Genomic DNA, 7,340 nt, shown 5'->3' with positions numbered 1-7,340 from the left:
GAAGTTTAAAATTCAGGTATCGTGACAAACCAACATTTAGGTTAAGGTTAAAGAAAAAAACAACAACTGGAGGAAAAAGAGTCTGCATCATAACATTTACAGAATTATGAATGCATGCAGTGTGCAGCGACACACACGCACACACACACACACACACACACACACACAGACATGAATAAATATGTGTACATGCTCTCAAAAGTACACAGAAAACAAGCTTATCCTTTTTTAATGTGTGTGTGTGTGTGTGTGTGTGTTTGTGTGTGTGTGTGTTTGTGTGTGTGTGTCCCTTGCGTGCGAAGAGTAGAATAACAGATCAAGCTGAATTTACTAATTAAACATGACGAGGATTCGAGGAAGCACACAACTATGTACAGTGATTCAGGAATCGTGTGTGTGTGTGTGTGTGTGTGTGTGTGTGTGTGTGTGTGTGTGTGTGTGTGTGTGTGTGTGTGTGTGTGTGTGTGTGTGTGTGTGTGTGTGTGTGTGTGTGTGTGTGTGTGTGTGTGTGTGTGTGTGTGTGTGACTGATTGGCCCGTGGAGCACTTTTTTAAGAAAGAACATCTTACAGTATTGAACTTAATGGGTTTGTTATAGTTGTGCTGGTTTTGGTCTGGGGTTTCATTTCAGGCCGTCGTCACACGAGACGATTATGTGAGCGACACGGGGAGAGTTACGACCGATTTTTAACGTTATAATCCTCCGAACGCACACCGGAAGACGAGACGAGATCTCACAGAAACTCAGCTGTTGTAATGTTCAGCACGACTTTACAAGGACAAATTAAAACACAGAAGCCGTTTTCACTGCATGTACTCTGGACCATTTCAGGTCTGGATACAGTAGTTGGGTGTGGCTGCAGCCCGGAGACCTCTTGTCTTACTCCCTCTTGTCTCGTGTACTTTCGCGCCACAACCCCTCGCTCTTGCCCGGGCATTTCCAATGGTACGTACACAGGATCAAAAATATGAAACTCTGGAGATTAGTCTATCTGGAGGTTCTTTAGGCTATGCGTGAATGCAAACAGTCACATTTTTCGCGCTGACTTTACCCGGAGACCCGGTCAGACCTCTAGTATTTTATCCGCAGAATATCCGAGTGAGCTGATGTCTGAACGCGGCAGCATATACTCCGGAGATTTCAATTTCAGCCAATGAAAAGAGAATGACGTTTATATACAGTGACTGCATAAAGTGTCTGCACGCGACCTCTACGATCTCCGTGCTCTAATTAAACGTCTGCATTCTGTTTTCTGTTGGTCAGTTTGTTGTTCTCCTCTCTTTAGTGGATGTTGTCATTCCATTGGATTACACATAGCATTGATATAAAGACAAATATTCTCATTATAACGTCGTGTAGTGGACTCTGTTGCTTCGGCCGCTACTTCCGCGTTTTTAATTTACATCATGTCTTACCTCAATAAATCCCCCCCCCCCCTGGCAGGGAAAGTCCCCCCGCTGTGAGGAGCATATGTGAACGACTAGGTCAGGAGAATCTCCGGAGAAAGTCGTCCTGTAAATATCTAGATATTATCCGGAGTGCATATGTGAAAACGGCTACAGTTAATTCTCATTTTTACAAAACCAGTGATATACCATGGCTACAGGGGGCGTGGCTTCAGGACACCAGACGAGAGGCTCCAGGCTGCAGACACACACTCTTGGGCTCCAGTTTGGAGTAAGTCTCTCTATCCCTAACCCTTCATCCATCCTCCCCATCTCACAGAACCTTGCTGGTGAAACAGAAAAAGGGAGGCAGGAGAGGAGGGAGCTGAGGGATGGAGGTGTAGTAGGGTCCAAAAAGAGTGTTTAAAAGTCTGGGGCAAGGGCGTTCTTCCACCCACGCAACCCCAACGCCCGGGTCATGTCGAGGGGTTCAGTCGATATGTGAAAGAGGACAGAGACTCCTGAGGCTGCAGAAAGAGGACGAGAGAGCATCAGGCCTGAAGGCAAACAGAGAGAGAGAGAGAGAGAGAGAGAGAGAGAGAGAGAGAGAGAGAGAGAGAGAGAGAGAGAGAGAGAGAGAGAGAGAGAGCTCTCAGCCGGCTCGCTTTGACCCCATTACTGTGGACCAAACATGCATGCGTGTGTGTATCTGTGGAACTATTTGGGTCTGTTGTGTAAGGTCGGGCGGCTCTGCACTGCGCAACCAGTTACACAATGTGTTCATAACTGTTCACTCATCTGATCAGCAGTGTGTTCTCAATCTGCTGCACACAAAGAAGCTTTAAAGGTAACTGTTTTTAAATGAGCACCACAGTGATAAACACAGCGTTTGTGTGTGTGTGTGTGTGTGTGTGTTGGATGCACATGACAGGCCGTTCGTGTGTGTTCATTCTCTGCTGTCACTGCCGCCCTCGCGCTCTCAGACAAACAGGGGAATGTAGGGGAATCCCATCATGTCACAGCTCCCCCATTGTTTTTTTTCCCCCATCTGCTGCTCCAGGCTCTGAGCCCCCCCCCCCCCAACCCCCACTCCTCCCCTCCTCCATCCCTAACTCCCTGCTCGCTCCCTTCACTTCCTGTGCCTCCTTCCTTCCTCGCTTCCTACCTTGTTTTTCCTCCAGGACTTTTGTTCATAACAGCCACATTTGTTGTTCCTTTAATTGCATCAGAATATTAAAAACAGCTTTCCTGACTCCATGGACTTCTTGTTAATATTCTGATGTTATTTTATATCTTTACACACAAAACACTGAAGATCCAAAGTGCTGAAGAGCTCAGCTAGAGGAAAAACAAAGCATGAGAAGGTTAGAGACAAAAGAAATCTAACACATAAAAAACATTGTGATTTTTAATAACAGCTATAACTACTTCAGTCTCCATGCTGACACCATAGTTGCAGTAACCATAGCAACAGTATCAACAACAGAACAACAACAATAAAAAAGAAAGAACAGATCTTACTGAACATGACGAGTTACTAAGAATGAAACTCAATAGAAGTAGCAGTATGTTTTAAGATGACTTTTAAAAGAGAGTTCCACTGTGTTGGATCAACTATAGAGAGAGCTCTTTCCACATAGCACCATCATGTCCTGGATCTGGTCCTGGACTAAAGGCTTGACGCTGCAGAACCTCACAGTGAGGTCTGCAGTTTGCATGCCTTCTCTTCACGACAGTCAGCTTTTAAAACGTGCTCAAAACTGCAGACCACATGTGACTTTATCCGGACTCTTTCCTTCCAGCTCACGATTAAAAATGTCTGCACAAGAAGTCGAGGTGAGTCGATATCCAGCAGGGAAAAATCACCACTAAGAGCAAGCGTGGGAAAATGATGTTCATATTATGCAACTTATTCCAACCTCTTTGCGTCATGCGCCTCAATTTGACCCCACTCTGTGCACAGCAAAACTAGCAAAATGTAGACCGACACGACCTAAATCACTTAGCTTGCCGTCAAAATAGTTCCCTAAGAGTTAAAGTAACTGTGAGGAACTTTTGGGTTGGTGTTGATTTTGGCGCCCCCTGTGGACAAAGCCGTTCATAACCAACATTAAACTCCTCACAGGAGCTTAAAGTCTTTATATGCTTATCAAGTCTATCCTCTGAAAATAACTCTGAGTCATGACTGTCTACAGAGTTTTCAGAGTCCTAGCTTCACTTTGTTTACATCGCCCGGACGGCCGGCTGACTCCTCCCCTCACGTATAAAAGTTGTTTAATTGAGGGACTAGAGAAAAGAAGAATAACATACTGTACTCACTGCTTAACTGTGTTTCTAGATCACGCTCATTTCAGGTAAATTTACATGCAGTGTGAAGATACCAGCATAATAAAGATCGCTAGCATTAGCATGCTAACACAACAATGCAGCGCCAGTTGTTTTGGTTTCATGCTGGAGCTCAAGGGCGACATCTGCTGGATCAAAAAATCACATATAAAGTCTTTAAGGACCAAAAGTTGCAGACAGAATCCTGCACTCGGTCTAAATTAAACAAACACGTTGAGACAGTGCTCTCTCTCTCTCTCTCTCTCTCTTTCTCAAATATCAGGAGTTTTCTGCAAGTGTGAAAGCTCTAATAGTTTGAGTGTGGCTAACGTTAGCATTGCTAGCACCGACAGCCTTCTGTGTGCATTGTAGCCATTTGTCAGGAGGCTTAAAACCTGCCTCAGCTCCATCAATCAATCAATCAATTTTTATTTGTATAAAGCCTTTAAGTTTAATAGTAAATTTGTACAAATATTTTGAGCTTTGTTTATCCATTTGATTCCACATGTCGACCTTTAGTCTGAGCGTTGACATGATCATCTTAATAACTCTTTTTAAAGTTTCCCTCCCATGATCCTCTGCAGATTGCACTTCCTCTTCTTCTCTGCGCTGACGCCTACAGCAGGAAATCCTGTGTCACCAGCCTCCATGTGTGTGTGTTTATATGTGTGTGTGTGTGTGTGTGTGTGTGTGTGTGATCATCCGAGCGTGCATGTTGAAGACACATTCTGCAGCAGGTTCCTCCTTTCTTCACATGCAGATCAAAAACAGAAGGACACCTCGTCGTTCCTCACAAGCAGCCCTGCAGGTGTTTGCACATCGCACATGCACCCGCCCTCACAGAAAAACTTTCTCCAAATGTGATCACGTAATCTAAAATTTCACACACGGGCGATGACGGCAGCTTGCTAAAAGCTCCTTGAGGTGATTATCAGAGCTAAAGGCTCCCGCAGGACGAATAAACTGCAGAACTTCATATACGGCTGACTGTCTCTCTCTCTCTTCTGCTGCTCATATCTGTATGCTTACTGCCTCCCAGCTTTCCATTCATTCTCATATCTGTGTGTGTGTGTGTGTGAGAGAGAGTGTGCATGTGTGTGTGTGAGAGAGAGAGTGTGCATGTGTGTGTGTGTGTGTGCACGTGTGTATGTGAGACAGGCAGAGAGAGAAAAAGGATTGATTAATTATTGAGGAAACTGAGACACGGCTTCTCTCTCCTTTTATTTTCCCTCTGACCTACATAGTGAACCACCTGATCCTCGCTCCAATACAAACCTATACCACATCCAGCTTGTGTGTGTGTGTGTGTGTGTGTGTGTGTAAGTGAAAGGGTGTATTTGAATGTCAGTTCATATCTAGACACCCTGTGAAGAGAGAGAGAGACAGAAGAAAAAGTACAAAGGGGCAGAGATGAGAACTAATGGTTTAGCGCCCTGATCTCTCTGCTAATGAAATTAGCCGCCCACACACAAGCACGGCGCAGATCAACTGAATGTGTGTGTGCGTCTGTGTGTACTTGAGTGTGTGTGTGTGTGTACGTGAGTGTGTGATGTACATTCATGTGCTTCCATGTGAGGCATTAAGCGTCTGTCAGGGGCCCCTGAGTATCTGGGCTGGAAAGGAACGTTGGGTCAGAGGGTAAACTCACCTCCCTCATGTTTTCTCTCCTGGTTTTTTTTTTTTCCTCCTCCATCTCTTCTCTTCATCCCGTCTCTAAACACTCCAGCTCAAGTTCTCCTTCAGACTTCAGGAACATCTTTTTCTTCTTGTGTGTCCAAAGCAGCAAATGATCACTCACTGCAACAGTAAACATCCGGTCAGTATTATTTCAGTAAGCAGCTGGAAACTATAACTACCCTATCCCTCAACTACGGAGGCCCACAAGTGCAAACACCCTGCAGCAGTTCAAAAGATTTTTTCTGAAGAGGAATAATTTGCAAACTCTAAAAACTGAAGAAAAAGTCAAAAAATAAATTGCAATGACTGGAATGCAGACAAACAGAATGAGCTGCAAAACTTCACAACAAAATGCTCAATAAGTGACAAAGTCTTCAAATAGAAAAAAAACACAAACACAGAAAATAAAAAGATCCTTTAAAGATGTCTATGTTTGGGTGTGTGTGGGTTTTTTTTTAATGTGGGTTTGCATGTTTTTCTTTGTTTGTTTTTTTTTTTTCTCTATTACAAAAAAATTGGGCAAACTAAGATATTATTATAGTCATTTTGTTTTCTTCTTCTGCATTTTATTATTGTTTTGTATAACATTATAAAAATAAAAAAAATAATAATGATGTAAGAAATGAACTATGTTGGATTGCCCAATAAACACAAAGCTGCAAAATCTGAAATCTAATCAAAATCTAAATATTATCTTTTGAGGACGTGCACAGCCGAAGCTACAGACCGACTTAGGGGACTGGAGGCAGCCATCGTTCACAGCTGACGTGTAGAGTAAAGTGAGAAAATCTGCAGCTGACGAAGAGCAGATATTGTTTCTTTTTCTGTGCAGAAACACAGGAAAGCAAAACTCATACATGCTCACATACGCATGTATGAAAACACAGAAAGATGGAGATATATCCAAATTGTTTGATATCATTTTGACTTCCTGTCTTCAGTTGTGTCTATCGTTTCACAAAAAAGCACTTTAAGATATCTCTCATGATAAAGAAACAGGTATGAGGTGTTTCTCTGGGGGAAAGACGTTCACTCTCTCCATGCAGGACGATGTAACATCACTGCAGGGACATTATGTGTGCACATCGTACACTAACTGCAGATGGAGAGTGGAGAGAAATGACATGCTGAACAATTAACATGATATAGGTGTTCACTCCCGTCCTTTAGTGCTCCCTCTCTCTCTCTCTCTCTCTCTGGATTCCCTCCATCTTCATTCAGGAGCGTCTCGTCTTAATGAGTCTTTGTGAGGGACAGTAGCCTTTTAGCAGCCACACCGGCTAATGGCTCTGCTGATGGCTGCTGCTAATGTCTCCGGGCTAATGGCCTTGGCCACCGTGGATGATAACCATGAACTAATAGCATGAATGACAGATCGCCCCGCTGCTTTCACACTCCCCGCCCGGTATCAGGGGTAGATGGATGGTCTCAGGGGAACAACTACGAAGTCCAGTCCCCATGAATACAGACCATAATACCCCCGAGGAGCCATCTTTATTGAGATTAGATAAAAGAAAAGATGAAGGTGATGTCACTGCGTAAAATGTTCAGCAATGCAGAGAAAAATCATGGCTCACACTCTGAGATGAAGAAAAAAAGAGGCACATGAGGAGGTGTTCAAAGTCATTTCTGAGCTGCGTCTGAGTTTATTCCCGTTTTGCATATTTTAAAAACATGAACTACAACTTTTCCACGAGAGCTTCTGTAATGGCCGCCAGCTCAGTGAATCCTTGTGCACTAAACTCTGGATGAGAATGGGCCTGCACGACATAAATCAAAAAATGTGATGTGCGATGACACAGTCAAGCATCTCGATAAAGATGCAAACTGCGATACATAAACAAACATAAAAAGTGGCTTTAAAGGTCACATATTATCCAAAATAACCTTCACCATGTTTCTCTAGTCCGTCTACAAACCCCCCAATGATGAGAAAAGTCCATCCTCTCCGTC

Source organism: Labrus bergylta, chromosome 16, assembly GCF_963930695.1.
Source record: "Labrus bergylta chromosome 16, fLabBer1.1, whole genome shotgun sequence".
NCBI lineage: Eukaryota > Metazoa > Chordata > Actinopteri > Labriformes > Labridae > Labrus > Labrus bergylta.
This window is presented reverse-complemented; position numbering follows the sequence as displayed.